Here is a 16258-nt window from a genome sequence, read left to right as displayed (position 1 = left end):
TTTAGTTTGATTAGAGTCAATAGCTCTCTAGTGGGTAAATAAATATGAGGAAATGTGAAGTCGCGTTTTAACATCTCAACAATCACTTTATCTTAATTTGCATTTTATTTCACCTTTCCATCCTTCTCTCTCTCTCTCTCTCTCTCTTTCTCTCTCTCTCTCATTCTGCTGGCAGGCTGGTGAATAAATGATTGAACACAAGCAGATGATTGAGGTGCCAAGGCATCTGGAGCACTAGACTGGAGTCCCAGCTGGCATAGGTGGAAAAAAAGAAAGAACAGAGGGTGCAGTTTGGGTTGCTCGCTGCCTGCATCTCACAGGTATGTCTGAATTTAGGAATCATGTCTACTGGGACTGGTTTGTGCTGCTGGGTTCTGGGTCAAAAATACTTTTTTTTCTTTTGATTTTTTTTTTCCTGAATCCCCAGTAAGACCTTCATTTTATATCAGTGTTTAATAGGTAAAATATTAGTTCACAATATTGCATTCTCTTCAAATTAGCTGCCCAAAATAGTTCATTTTTGGTGTGCCAATTTGGTTTTATGGTATACACTGATCAGCCATAATATTAAAATCACCTCCTTGTTTCTACACTCACTGTCCATTTTATCAGCTCAACTTACCATATAGAAGCACTTAATTATAGTCCATCTGTTTTTCTACATACTTTTTAACCTGCTTTCACCCTGTTCTTCAATGGTCAGGACCACCACAGAGTAGGTATTATTTAGGTGGTGGATCATTCTCAGCACTGCAGTGACACTATGTTAGTGTGTGTTGTTCTGGTATGAGTGGATCAGACACAGCAGCACTGCTGGAGTTTTTAAATACTGTGTCCACTCACTGTCCACTCTATTAGACACTCCTACCTAGTTGGTCCACCTTGTAGATCATCTTTTGCTGCTGTTTGAGTTGGTCATCTTCTAGATCTTCATCAGTGGTCACAGGACGCTGCTCAAGGGGCGCAGTTGGTTGGATATTTTTGGTTGGTGGACTATTCTCAGTCTTATCCACTTATACCAGCACAACACACACTAACACACCACCACCATGTCAGTGTCACTGCAGTGCTGAGAATGATCCACCACCCAAATAATACCTGCTCTGTAATGGTCCTGTGGGGGACAGACACTAGAAGACAGACACTTAGTCTTACTTATTTCTAGTTACAGAGTCAATGGCTGTGTCCGAAATCGCATACTTCCATACTGAACAGTACGCAAAAGCAGTACGCGAGAGCGGGTAGTGTGTTCGAATACGTACTATTCATAAAACAGTAAGCAAAAAGTACCCAGATGACCTGCTGCCTGGGCAGCCATTTTTGAGTATGCAAACGATGCACACTTGCAGTCCGATCATCTATCCCATAATGCAACTGGAGCTGCAAAGACGTTCGTAGCGAATATGGTGCACGTAGTGCATACGAGATTGCATGCATACTGCACACTTGCGTACTGAAAGAGCATACTGCTCTACCGGCCGAGCAGTGTGCACTGCATCGATTCTAGTACGTACTGTTTAAGTATGCAAGTTCGAATGCAGCCAATGACATTTTATATATGGACTTAAAGACATGTCCAACTTCCAAGACCGCATTAGTTCATTTCCTGGGTGTCCCATTCTGTTACTAAAAATTACATTAATACACTTCAGACCTACAAGGTTTCCAAGTTTCTCCTCAGTGGATCTTCTCATTCAATTATGTTTGTAGCTACATCTGGTGCCAGCTTCCTCTCTATATAAAATATAAAAATATCCAGCTGCCCTTGCATCAACATTGCAGTGCATTTAAAGTTCCCAGCTGGGACATTTTCTCAGAGAGAGGGTGAGACAGTGGGGAAGCTTCTGACCTTTTGATAGCTCTATATTTCTGTAGCAGCTTTCATCGATCCGGTGGAGATGGTGGGGAGTGAAAAGTCTCACAGCCGGGAAAACCAAATCTCTTGGGTTCTACCCACCGTGGACCACTAAAGTGAGAGAGGAGGTATAAAAGGAATAAAAGTGCTCAGTTTCCATGATGAGATCTGTACAGAGGAAAACATATTGGCAAAGATACTACTTCCGATGCGTAAACTGTAATTGTAAAAAAATAGCTGAGTAGACTAATAATGCAAGTAAATTAAGCATTAGCATCAGGGTTTTAAGGTGTTAGTGGGGTGAAGCTGGTGCTACATAGCTTTGGTTACAGTTATATGTGAGGAGTTTGGCCCCCTTCTAAAACAGGCCAGAAGAGGCTTTACTTTAAATTGTCTTTAGGTGCTTGTATATTGATGTTAATGGTTTGTGATGGATGATAGACCTGTGCTTAGTTCAATTTTTACATACACTGATCAGCCATAACATTAAAACCACACTCAGTGTCCATTTTATCAGCTCCATATAGAAGCACTTTGTTGTTCTACAATTACTGACTGTAGTCCATCTGTTTCTCTGTACGCTTTGTTAGCCCCCTTTCATGCTGTTCTTTAATGGTCAGGACCCCCACAGGACCACCACAGAGCAGGTATTATTTAGATGGAGGATGATTCTCAGCACTGCAGTGACACTGACGTGGTGTGTTAGTGTGTGTTGTGCTGGTATGAGTGGATCAGACACAGCAGCACTGCTGGAGTTTTTTAAATACCGTGTCCACTCACTGTCCACTCTATTAGACACTCCTACCTAGTTGGTCCACCATGTAGACGTAAAGTCAGAGACGATCATTCATGTATTGCTGCTGCTTGAGTTGGTCATTTTCTAGACCTTCATCAGTGGTCACAGGACACTGCTCATGGGTTGCTGTTGTCTGGATATTTTTGGTTGGTGGACTATTCTCAGTCCAGCAATGACAGTGAGGTATTTAAAAACTCCAGCAGCGCTGCTGTGTCTGATCCACTCATACCAGCACAACACACACTAACACACCACCACCATGTCGGTGTCACTGCAGTGCTGAGAATGATCCACCACCTAAATAATACCTACTCTGTGGGGGTCCTGACCATTGAAGAACAGGGTGAAAGCAGGCTAAAAAAGTATGTAGAACAACAGAAGGACTATAGTCGGTAATTGTAGAAATACAAAGTGCTTATGTATGGTAAGTGGAGCTGATAAAATGGACAGTGAGTGTAGAAACAAGGAGGTGGTTTTAATGTTATGGCTGATCGGTGTATACAGTATTTATATTTGAAGCCATGTGCACCTGATGTTTTTGTATATTCTCAATAGGGTTGCTGTTAGGCCATTCCAAATGCTTCATTGTTTCCTATTTTATCTAAGGAAGAATTAGTTTGGATGGTAAAATGTAGTTCAAAAACACCTCTGCCATGGTTAAAAAGCTGGTGAAATAAAGAAATGTCACTGTGAAGTGAGCTGTGCATTGTCTTAGAGGCTTAGAGGTTGCCATGCTAGGTTGCCATGCTAGAAAACTTAACCTCCTAAAGGTTGCCTCCTAAAAACTTAACCTAAAATTTGTTGTTGATCACATGATCAAAGAAAATTGTGTGCATAACATTATGACCACCTTCCTAATAATGTGTTGGTCCTTCTTTGCCATAATTGTGTTTATTGTCATGGTTCCAGCCTCTGTGTGCTCCAAGAGTGTGCCTAGGTGCCATACCCCTCCCTTGGGAGCACTCTCAGTCCTGAGCCAACGCCCCTTTTATGATTGGTTCCCCTTCTAATTAGTCTCAGCTGCACCTCATCTGAGGACAGTAAAGAGGGGAGCTGGGATTCAGTCAGATGGGGACTATTTTGCTCTGTAGTCTGTCACTTTGCCTTTGGCGCTGTTTGTTTAGCCTGTTTGTTAGCTTTAGCCTTAGCCTTAACTTTTTCCTTAGCCTTGTTATAGTTTTGATTTGATTTGCCCTGTTTTTTTCCTATTAGCCTCTGTCTGTTTCTTTCTGTTTATGCCCTGTTTTGTCTGGTCCTAGTTCATGTTTAGTTTTGTTCTTGTCCATGTTCTGAAGTCATGTTTAGTGTCGGCCTGTTAGCTTAGCTTAGGGTTTAGGTTTAGTTAGGTTCATGTTCAAGGGCAGTTGTAGCCTAGTGGTTAAGGTACTGGACTAGTAATCCAAAGGTCGCTGGTTTAAGCCCCACCACTGCCAGGTTGCCACTGTTGGGCCCTTGAGCAAGGCCCTTAACCCTCAATTGCTCAGACAATATACTGTCACAGTACTGTAAGTCGCTTTGGATGTGCCGAAAATGTGAAATGTAATAAATACATGATGTATGGGCAGTGATAGCTCAGTGGTTAAGGTACTGGTACCAGTTCAGAAGCCCCGCCACCACCAAGTTTCCACTGTTGGGTCCCTGAGCAAGGCCCTTAACCCTCAATTGCTCATAATGTTCAGCTCATTGTGTAAGTCGCTTTGGATAAAAGCGTCTGCTAAATGCTGAAAATGTAAAATGTAAATGTTTCATGTGTTTATATATATATATATATATATAGCGTTAGCATTGTTAGCTTAGCATTTAGCATAGGTCGTGTGTTTGTGTCTCGTCTTGTTTAAACTTGTGTTGTGTATTTCTGTCTTGTCTTTTGTTATTATTAAACTTTGAATACATCTCTGCGTGTGTGTCCGCCCCTCTTGTCTCGTCATAGCCCAAAAGCGTTACATTCATCACCTCTTGTGTGTCTTTTTTCCTGATGCTAGAACTCTTGTTGGACGTGGTCGCTTAGAGAAACAGATAGCATTGTGCACATTTCTCATACAGCTCATGAAAATCTGTAATCCTAGATTAAAACCAAATTATAAATTCACTGCTGCTGTAAACATTTCATACCGTGCAGTTTTTTTAGACCATAACGACTGGGTTGTGACATTTTAGTTCATTTGCAATGCAAAATAATGCAGTCGCTGGGAGGCAAATAAATCGTGTGCATTCATGTTTGTTGATGCTTGTGTCTTTGTGGCTGTTTGTGTACACAGATTCGGAGATGCTGCTGTACAGTTTAACAGTGCATCTGCAGATTGTTTATTGGCTTGTCCTTGCTCGGTCTGGCGTGCCTGCTTGCATGGGAGCTATTCGACTAAGCCTTATCTAAATCTTATTTATTACTTTTGGCGTTTCTTAAAGCTCTGTATTAGCTATTTCCATCACTTGAGGTGTTGCCTAAAGCTCCAATCAACTAGCCTGTCTCTCAGGCTGCAGAGTTTGGGCTATTCAGCAAATCATACCGTCACTGAGCCACTTATCTGCACATAAAACCGATGATTTATTCAGCCTGAATGGAATACGTACACCCTGCGATGACTACTGATTGCTATGTCACCTTGAGAAAAGGATTCTAACTGACTGATTTATCTATTTTAATTGATTTTACTTGCTTCATGGTTTCACATCTTCTATTACCCATCATGCTTTAAAGCCCTTTTCATGATAAGCTAATCATGTTTGGATGTAGATGCCTGAATGGTCAATAGCACTGCTGGGGATTCAAACCCAGGATCCCAAAGGTAGCAGTTTATTGCAATAATAATAGTCATCATCATCATCATCATCATCATCATCATCAGGTGCAGTGCAGTAACACACCCTGAACAGGACACCACTCCGTCATGGAGCCTCAACCATAACAACAGCCAGACGTAGCTACTCATTTTGAATGTAGATGCTCGAACCATCAATAGCACCACTGGAGATTTGTACCCTGGATCCCAGAGGAAGTAGGCTTGCACAATAATAATAATAATAATAATAATCATAATCACTAGGCACAATCTGGATAGGACACCAATTCACCATGGAGCCTCAACCAGACAAAGCTAGTCATGTTTGAATGTAGACGCTCGAACCATCAGTTGCACCACTGGATCCCAGGGACAACAACAACAACAGTAATGATAATAATAATAATAATAATAATAATAATAATAATAATAATAATAATAATAATAATAATAATAATAATAATAATAATAATAATAATAATAATAATAATAATAATAATAATAATAATAATAATAAAAATAATAATAATTAATAATAATAATAATAATAATAATAAATAATCATCATCATCATCATCATCATCATCATCATCATCATCATCATCATCATAATAATAATCACCAGGCACAATCTGGTCAGGTCACAAATGTCTGGATGTAAATGCCCAAATAGCCAATAGCACCACTTGGGATTGGAACCCTGGATCCCAGCGGTATTAGACTAAATTTAACAACAACAACAACAACAACAATAATAATAATAATAATTATAATAATCACCAGACACAGTGTAGTAACACAATCTGGACAAAACACCAATCCACCATGGAGCCTCAACAAAGCTGGTCATGTTTGGATGTAAATGTCCAAACGGTCAATCGCACCACTTGGGATTGGAACCCTGAATCCCAGCGGTATTAGGCTAAATTTAATAATAATAATAATAATAACAGTAATAATAATACTTAAATGTTATTTTAGTGGTCAGACTGTAATCATGTTTGGATGTGAACGGTCAATACCAGCACTTGGGATTGGAACCCTGTATCCCAGAGTTATTAAGCTAACATTAAGATAGAGATAACTTTAAGATAACCAAAGATAGCAGTCTAGTGCAATAATACTAGTCATTATCATCATCATCATCATCATCATCAGGCGCAGTGCAGTAACACATCCTGAAAAGGACACCAATCCATCATGGGGCCTCAACCATCATCACCCTCAGACATAGCTAATCATATTTGAATGTAGATGCTTGAACCATCAATATCACCACTGAAGTTTTGTACCCTGGGTCCCAGAAAGTAGGCTAGCACAATAATAATGATGATGATGATAATAATAATAATAATAATAATAATAATAATAATAATAATAATAATAATAATAATAATAATAATAATAATAACAACAACAACAACAATCTGGACAGGACAGGAATTGGAACCCTGGATCCCAGAGGTATTAGGCTAAATTTAATAATTAATAATAATAATAATAATAATAATAATAATAATAATAATAATAATAATAATAATAATAATAATAATAATAATAATAATAATAATAATAATAATAATAATAATAATAATAATAATAATAATAATAATATAAAAAAACTAGTCATGTTTGGATGTAAATGACCAAACGATTAATAGTACCACTTGAGATTGGAACCCTGGATCCCGGAAATATTAGGCTACATTTAAAATTCATACTAATATTAATAATAATAATACTAATAATCACAAGGCATAATGCAGTGACACAACCTGGACAAGGTACCAATCCACCATGGAGTCTCAACCAAACAAAGCTGGTCATTATTGGATGTAAATGACAGTAGTACCACTTGGGATTAGAACCCTGGATCCCAGAGGTATTAGGCTAAATTTAATAATTTAATAATAATAATAATAATAATAATAATAATGATAAAAATAATAACAATAATAATGGTGATGATAATAACAATAATAAAAATAATAATAACAATAATAATAATAATAATATTATTATTATTACTACTACTACTACTACTACTAATAATAATAATAATAATAAAATAATAATAACAACAATAATAATAATACTTAAATGTATTTTCACAGGTAACGTCTTGTATTTCTGCCTCAGTCAATGGTTCTGACTACTGTATAGTTTTTGTAGTTCTTCTAACTTTACAAACTTCACAAAATTTATTCCATTTTAAGCCACATCACACTGCTGAAAAATATCCTACATTTAAATATTTAGCAAGTATTATCACTGCTTAACACTTCATCTCTCTCTATTGAGAGGAAGGCTGATGAAATATCAATCTAACAGGTACTATCACCTCCTACTATTTATCAACCTGCAGTTGCTGTCAGATCAGCAAATGTTTTGTTTCTGTATTAATCCTGCATATCTCCCATAGCTGATGATGATTCCTCACTTCAGTGATTACAAGGATTAACTTGTTTTACAACTTAATCTCTCTTTATTGAATGGAAGCTTTTGAAATATCGATTTTATCTGTCAGAATAAGAATTTCTGACCAATTTGCAAATGCCAGAAACTGAAGAGATAGCACTAACTCGATAGTTGCTGCTTTTAAATATGATTTGCTAGTGTGTTATATCCCTTGTACCCCAAAGTAATCCCTTGCCCATGTGGTTATATCAGCGATTGTTGAGTGGTGGTTCTTGATGCATTTACATTTACATTTTCAGCATTTAGCAGACGCTTTTATCCAAAGCGACTTACACAATGATCTGAACACGATGAGCAATTGAGGGTTAAGGGCCTTGCTCAGGGACCCAACAGTGGCAACTTGGTGGTGGCGGGGCTTGAACCGGCAACCTTCTGTTTACTAGTCCAGTACCTTAACCACTGAGCTATCACTGCCCAGATGCAGTGCCGTCTGAGGGATAGAAGATCACAAGCGTTCAGCTTAAATTGCACCCTTACGCACTGAAATTCCTCCTGATTCCTTGAATCTTTTAATGATGTTATGCACTGTAGAGGGAGAAATATGCAAATCCCTTCCAATCTTTCTTTGAGGTTCATTGTTTTTAAATATTTCAATAATTTTCTCATGCATTTGTTGACAAACTGGAGATCCTCTGATCATCTTTGCTCATCAAAGACTCAGCCTTTCCTAGATGCTGCTTTTGTACCAAACCATGATTACAATCACCTGTTTGGAATCACATAATTATTTATTTTTTTCACCTCATTACTAGCCCTGAATTGCTGCTGTCCCAACTTTTTTTAGAAAGTGTTGCAGACCTGAAATGCAGGAATGGAGGTATATTAACAAATGAAGTTGAGCAGATAAAACATAAAATATCTTGGGTTCAAACTGTCTGCAATCAAATAAAAGTCAAAGTAAATGTAAGGAACACTGCATTTTTATTTTATTTGCATTTTCCATACTGTCCCAACTTTTTCTGATTTGGGGTTGTATATATATATTATTTTCTCCGTTTTTTGTTTTGTTTTTGTCTTTAACTCTAACTCTCACCTCAACTCACTTGTATTGCATGGCATCCCATTTTTCCATTAATATGTTTTGATTTAAAGTCTTTTAATAAGAATTAATGTTAGGAATGCTACACTTAGTCTAATCAATTATTTTGGGTTAACTCAACAACATTGAACACGCTTTTAAACATTTAAAACTGCAATAAATTACCAGCATTTATATGATTTATAGGGATTACCATATATAACTTGCAGCTGTATTGAAAATGATAAACTTTGAAAGTGTTGCTGACAGATTTGTAAATGGAATGGAGAGTGAATGGAGTTAATATGAAGGATTTGCACAGGTTTTAATTTGATTAATTTAAAAACATGTTGCTGTTCTGTTAATGATATTAAGTCTTCAATGCACTCTTTTATTAAAAATGTGTCAGAATATAATTTTTTTCTTACAATCTTTTTTATTCTTTCTGGGGTCCTATTGTGTCTGGTTTTTGCACTGGGTGCAATGCAGTACCACACCTCCGACAGGACATAGACTCATTGACAAATGTCTTTATCTTTTTTTTAATAAGTTCTTAATTTACTGATCCCCTTAATAACAACAAGTCCTTTAGGTCCTGCTCCAGCAAAATACCCTCACACTATCACACTGCCACTGCCATTCTCAACTGTTATATAATGTTGGTATATTGCTTTTAATAAGAAAAAGTTCTCTTTATTGAACATTACCTAAATGGTTTGCTGGTCACTTAGGTGCTTTTTGCAAATGTCAGACTAACACTGATGTTTCTTTTGGTTAACTCTGGTTTCCAGCTTGTTCACCTCCTATCAGAGATGTTCACAAGTCACAAAATACGAGTCCGAGTCGAGTCACGAGTCTTTAGGCTAGAGTCTGAGTCAAGTCACGAGTCAATATAATATACACAAAACATGTATTGGAAATGTAGCTTAGAAATAAACAAATAATCTGTAAATTCAGATAAAAAACAACATATTAGTGACTGTATTTTGCCGTTTTACTCAGTGCCTTTACTTTCCTAGGTACCAGTTAAAAGCTGAAACTGACGTTTTGTTTTCATTGCAAATCACGGCACAGTGGCCAAAATCCCAAACACAGCAAAAAAATCCATAATACTGCTTACCTTAGCTTGTTCCAGATGCTATTAAATTTATAACCGTGTGTCCCATTAGGAATATAATCCCTTATTTTGTAAATGTGCTTATAATTAAAACCTCCAAACTTTTCCCGGTTGTGAAGTAAAACACGAACTCGTTAGAAATCCAATCAAGCGTTTCATTGACAATCATCTGTGTGACGCTGCAAACTAAATATTTTAATTAAATACATGCAAATAACATTATTTCTTACTAACAATTAAAATCAGAAGGTCTGATTGGTTCAGAAAGCGGTTCTTACAATCATTTCGCCAATTCTGTAGGAGCGTTCCATTCACCCCAGTTGTTCCTGTGAAGTGCACTACGTAGGGTATTCCACCATTTTAAGTAGGGAGCGACGCTTCATCACTACGCCGGAAGCTGTAACATTTACCCATTGCGTGCAGTTTAAAACGGCCGGAGCGTTATTAGAGAGCAGAAAATGACACGATCAGAATGATGTCGGATCATACAGATAGCCTCCTATATATAGTTTTTGCCTGGTCTCTTTCATATTGAGGAGTCGTGAACACTGACATTAGCCAAGGTTGAAGATAAATTTTCTTTTTTTTATTACATTATACATTATACATTATATTATATTTTCTTGTCATTAAATAAATGAAATTGTTTTTCATAAGGGCTTGTTTTTTACTCATTTTCTTTGTGTAATTTGTTTTTGTCAAATTTGAGTTTGATGAATTCAGCCAGTATGACAATTAAGCAATAATAAACACAATTAAAATACATATTTATTTATTTATGTATTTATTTATTTATTAGTTTATTTATTTATTCATTTATTTGTTTATTCATTCATTTATTTATTTATTTTTTAATTTTTTTTTTAATTGTTTTTTTTTTTTTAAGGCAATGCTTTCAGGTTACTTGTATCCTATAATGTATTGCATCATTTATTTGCCACACTAAGCCTTTCACAGAGAGGAAGTTTTCTATTTTCCCATCACCCCCAATCACAACAAATCTGCAAGCAACACCTGGTACATTTTTCAAGGACGTTTTGATTCGGAAGATCTGTGATAGTAGCGATAAGATCAGATTAGAGCAAGGACTGACACCAAAGGGCACAACTGGTGATAAGTGTGGGTGGGAGGGGGGTTCGTTTTATCTTTACTTTTTGAACTAATTGCAGTGGAACATGTGTGCAAGTCTTCATGATGCTTAGTGCTAATACTATGTTCAGAATCCCATAAATGAGCATAGCAGACACTTTTATCCAAATTGACTTACAATTATGACTGAACACGTTTTGAGCAATTAAGGGTTAAGGACCTTGCTCAGAGGCTCAACAGTGGCAACTCTGCAGGGGTAGGGCTTGAACCAGCTATCTTCCGATTACTAGTCAAGCACCTTAACCGCTGAGCTGCCACTAACCATTAAGGGAGCAAACAAAGTAACATCTGTACCTCTAAGCACAGTCAAGGCATTTCAGGATGCCAAATTGGAGCTAAAATTTTAATGCCCCCCTAATAAGAGCTGGACAGTAAAGCAGTCAGTCCAGACACTGCATGGTTTTCTATAAGAGCAATGCCAGGGACAGAACCAGAGCCTCGGTGGCAGTGAGGCCGGATAAATCCATTAATGAGCTGTAAGTGGCTTTGTGCCACCTCCACTTAGACTACTGACTCATCCGTCACTTTTCTCTGCAGACACCAGCACTACAGTTCAGAGGTTAGCCGTGTCGCTCACACTGGCAGTCCGAGCACAACTCTGCCATGTGCTGTGTGACCTCGGGCTTTCCTAAGAACACAATTAGTTACACTGGCATCTGGAGGGAAGGACGACAGGATCTCACAGTCTCTGCTGCCATGTGATTATACCAGCCTCTTAGGCATCTGCACCTTGTCACTGCAGTCAGGAACTCCAGTACAGATTTAGCATGCTGGTGCTATAGTGTGGCATTTCTGGTGCAAATGAAAACAGGGCATTTTAGGGCCTTGGCATTCAGTTTTACATTCAAGATTACATGGAGTTGGCCCCCCTTGCTGCTCTATTTGCATTCACTTGTCTTGGAGGGCTTACATTAGATTTTGGAGCAATCCTTACCATTGCAGTGGGTACAATTCACTTGTCGAAAGGAAGGAAACACCCCAGACAGGTCGCCAGTCCATCGCAGGGCAAACAAACACACACACACACACACCTAGGGCAATTTTAGTATCCGTGGGAGGAAGCCAGTGCACCCAGAGGAAACCCACATGGACATGTAGACAACATGCAAACTTCACAAGAAAGGACCCGCACCGCACCACCTAGGAGTCAAACTCAGCATCTTCTTGCTGTGAGGCCACAGAGCTACATATTGAGCCACTGTGCCACCCATTTTGGAACATAATCATTTATTAATATTTTAATTGATTGTTCTATCACTGCTTTATTCTGGTCAGGGTCGCAGTGGGTGCAATTCACTGGGCTAATGGTAGGAAACAGGTCACCACTCCATCACAGGGCACACACATACATAGGGCAAATTGTAATTAATCCAATTAACATTTAACATTTTCAGCATTTAGCAGACGCTTTTACCCAAAGCGACCTACAGCACTGTGACAGTATACAGTCTAAGCAGTTGAGGGTTTAGAGCCTTGCTCAAAGACCGCTCCATCTGGGAATCAAACCCAGGACCTTCTTGCTGTAAGGTGACAGTGCTGGGATTGGCCAACTCTTTGCATTCTGATTTATTCCCAAACAGTTTGATGAGATTTAGGTCAGGGTTCTGAGTTGCCAACCATTTCCTTTATGGATCTCACTTGTCATGCTAACACAGATCCCCAAACTGTTACTACAAAGCTGGTTGATTGAAACTTTACTACAAACAGTAACATTTCTTTGAAACATGCATGTTATGACAGTCTTGAAATTTCAATGGTTGTTTTTGCTTTCTGTATTTTAATCAATTAAACATTTTAACATTTTAAAATATACAGACACCAACTGATGGTTAATTTGGCGCATATTCTATTTTTAATGGTGTTTATCTTGTCACCCTGTACCAACAAAGGGATTTGCCTGAACTTTAATAATTAGACACCAGTCACTGATATAAATCCTGCTGGGTGCAATCAGGGTTCATGACTGCAGAGGGAACAAGCGGGATAAACAGACTGTATTTTCACCCCGCAGTCACGGGTTGTAAAAGGACCGCTGAGAGTCGGAGGCTAGGAGGCTCTTATTCACTGCTCGGGCTTTAACACTTCTGCTTTTACACTGAGGGTTTGTGACTCAGAAATAAGCTACATGACTCCACTGGGTCTTGATTGTATCCAGTCAGGAAGATAATCCTGTAAGAGGAGCGTTGCTCTTTGTGGGTATGTGTGTGTGTGTGTGCCTGTGTGTGTGTGTGTGTGACAGAAAGCATCCAGCAAGATAACATGAATGCAAACGCAAACATGAAAAGCAAAGTTATGCTCCTGGGAAGGGAATTTATTTACGGTGCATGATGGTGAAGGGTCTGCAGGGTGAATCGTACCGGAAGAGCCTAGATGAGCTGTCAAGGGACGAGTGCTAAGCATGGGTTTACACCACGTGTCAAACTCAAGGCCCACGGGTCTTAAAATCCCACAATACATGCTGATTTTATGACCCGCAAAGTGACCGCATCCCGCCACTAGATGGCACTGTTTCCACATCAGCGTTTAACTGAGGCGGTTTTCCAACAAGTGATGTTGAGAAATATTTACAAATAATCCCAAAATGTACAAATAGAATAAATTGGAGCAGAAGGAGGAGAATTTTATGAAAGATGAGAAAGTGAAAACAAGTTTGTTCTTCAAGAAGAAAAACCGGTATGTCTCTTGTGTTATGAGGCCGTGTCTGTGGTAAAGGAGTACAATATAAATGTAGATATACATTATAAATATACAGTATAAATTTGGCATTTTGACACCAAACACAGAATTTAGCCTTCAAGAAAAACAACTAATTGTCCAAGACTTGAAAGGCAGACTGCAATCACAACAGAATACGTTACAATCAGCCCTTTGAGGGCCACCATAATGCAGATGTGGCCCTCTGTGAAAATGAGTTTGATACCCCTGGTTTACACCAATATGTCAGCCGCTATCTTTTTCTGAAGGTTCTTGAACAAACAGACAGAAAGGTCTGGAGATTCAGGCTTTGAGCATGTCAGGAGCCTTCTCAAGTCTTCTAGTCCAGTAATTTTAATGTATGATTCCAACATACCTGGTCCAGGTTTTAAGCTAATGGGTCTGTCTGAAAACCTAGTGAGCTCTCTACATAAACAGCATTTTACATCTTACAAGCGCTCCTGAAAAGGAGGCTGTCTGAATTTTTAGATACCTTAAAATGCTTCCTACTAAGGTGCCGTATTTCGAAGCTATAAACTGACTGAATGACGAGGGAGGATCTGGTGCCTTCTTAGCAGTAAAGGCAATTACAAAAAATTACAACTACGACAGACAAATGCAGAGCAACAAAAAGGGTTCTTCTCAAATGTACACTGATCAGCCATAACATTAAAACCACCTCCTTGTTTCTACACTCACATGCTTTGTTAGCCCACTTTCATGCTGTTCTTCAATGGTCAGGACTCTCCCAGGACCCACCACAGAGTAGGTATTATTTGGGTGGTGAATAATTCTCAGCACTGCAGTGACACTGACATGGTGGTGGTGTGTTAGTGTGTGTTGTGCTGGTATGAGTGGATAAGACACAGAAATGCTGATGAAGTCACTGCTGGACTGAGAATAGTCCACCAACCAAAAATATCCAAACAACAGCGCCCCGTGGGCAGCGTCCTGTGACCACTGATGAAGGTCTAGAAGATGACCAACTCAAACAGCAGCAATAGATGAGCGATTGTCTCACAAATGTCATTTATTTGCAAATGCAGGCCTGTCAGTGACAATTTAACCGTTATCGGTACATTGAGGGTGATGTTAGCTGGCATGCTAGCAGGTTGTGCCGCCTCAGCCCATTGGTTTGAATGGTCTGAGGCTAACTGTGTTAGCTTAGTAAGCAAATCTGTGGAGAGGTAATCACCGTAATCGCTATCTAAATAAGGTGTATATATAATCTGCCTTATAGGTTTAATTTCTTATTAGAATTTTCTCTACTTAGTCAGCTGCTTAGGAAGGCAGTAGGCAACAAGGCAGCTCAATAGGTTTTCAGACATTCAGACATCCCCAATTAGTATGTTTTTATAAACATGATCATCATGTAACTGTGCAGAAGGTTTGCAAGAGTGGAGCTAACACTACTATATTCCCAGTTGAGACTGGCTAACACATTGCTTTGACAGTTGTTGTATGTATATTTTAGACCCAGCAGAATCAATAAATGTAAACATTAACTGTATCTGAAAGAACTTGTTTAGGATCTCCTGGTTATGATCTTGATGGGTCCAACACATCCATAGCATAGAAAAAAACGGGACAACACTATGTGTTTACATCCTGAACAGAGTACTAGGCCTATTTTATTCCAGGTGGTTTGTTTCAGGGTGCTTATGTCCATAGCTTAAGTCAGTGGCATATAATTCCCACTGTGTGTATTACTATAATAGCATGCATTAGTGTATTGAGGTGGTTTATGCATTGATTTATTTAATATGACAGCTTGTCAAAATATCCCTCAGAACATTTGGTGATATCCATCACAGAAGCACGCTGCTTTTAATACAGTGCTGCCCGAAGGATGGAAGGTCACATAATGCCTCACTTAGTCATTTCCAGTCTTCATTTTCTTTAAATCTTTTAATAACATTATTTACGATTACTTTGTCATGAAGTGTTTTCATTTAAAAATGTTGGACTGGTCACTAATGCATTTTTGAAAAGACTCTACCCATCTTTGCTCATGTAGCCTAATGGGTAGAGCTGGAAAACCTACTGCTGGGTCCTTGAGCAAGGCCCTTAACCCTCTCTGCTCCAGGGGCACCATACAACGGCTGACTCTGAACTCTGATATGTGGGAAAAAAACCTAATTAGTGTGCATTAATTTTATAATGTGCAAGTTAATAAGTAAAAAATAAATATGCAATGTCTTTTTATAAGCTTTTGCTGAACTACAGGTAAATGTGGATTAACTTTGTTCTTATTTTTGCATTTAAATACAGTAGCAGGGTGGCACGGTGGCTAAGTGGGTAGCACTGTTGCCTCACAGCAAGAAGGTCCTGGGTTCGATCCCCGGGTGGGGCGGTCCGGGTCCTTTCTGTG

The 16258-nt window shown here is 38.6% G+C and overlaps 1 long non-coding RNA gene across 1 annotated transcript in view; it reads left to right on the top strand.

The window, feature by feature from the left end:
• Window positions 1–260, top strand: part of LOC134323089 (uncharacterized) — a 147614-nt gene extending 147354 nt beyond the window's left edge. Inside the window, exon 3 of the long non-coding RNA XR_010014008.1 lies at window positions 176–260. This is a non-coding gene — a long non-coding RNA (uncharacterized LOC134323089). The remainder of the gene's footprint in view (window positions 1–175) is intronic.
• Window positions 261–16258: the final 15998 nt, after the last annotated feature.

This window comes from Trichomycterus rosablanca, chromosome 11, assembly GCF_030014385.1.
Source record: "Trichomycterus rosablanca isolate fTriRos1 chromosome 11, fTriRos1.hap1, whole genome shotgun sequence".
NCBI lineage: Eukaryota > Metazoa > Chordata > Actinopteri > Siluriformes > Trichomycteridae > Trichomycterus > Trichomycterus rosablanca.
The sequence above is the reverse complement of the archived record's forward strand: the minus strand, read 5'-3'. Positions and strand labels throughout refer to the sequence as shown.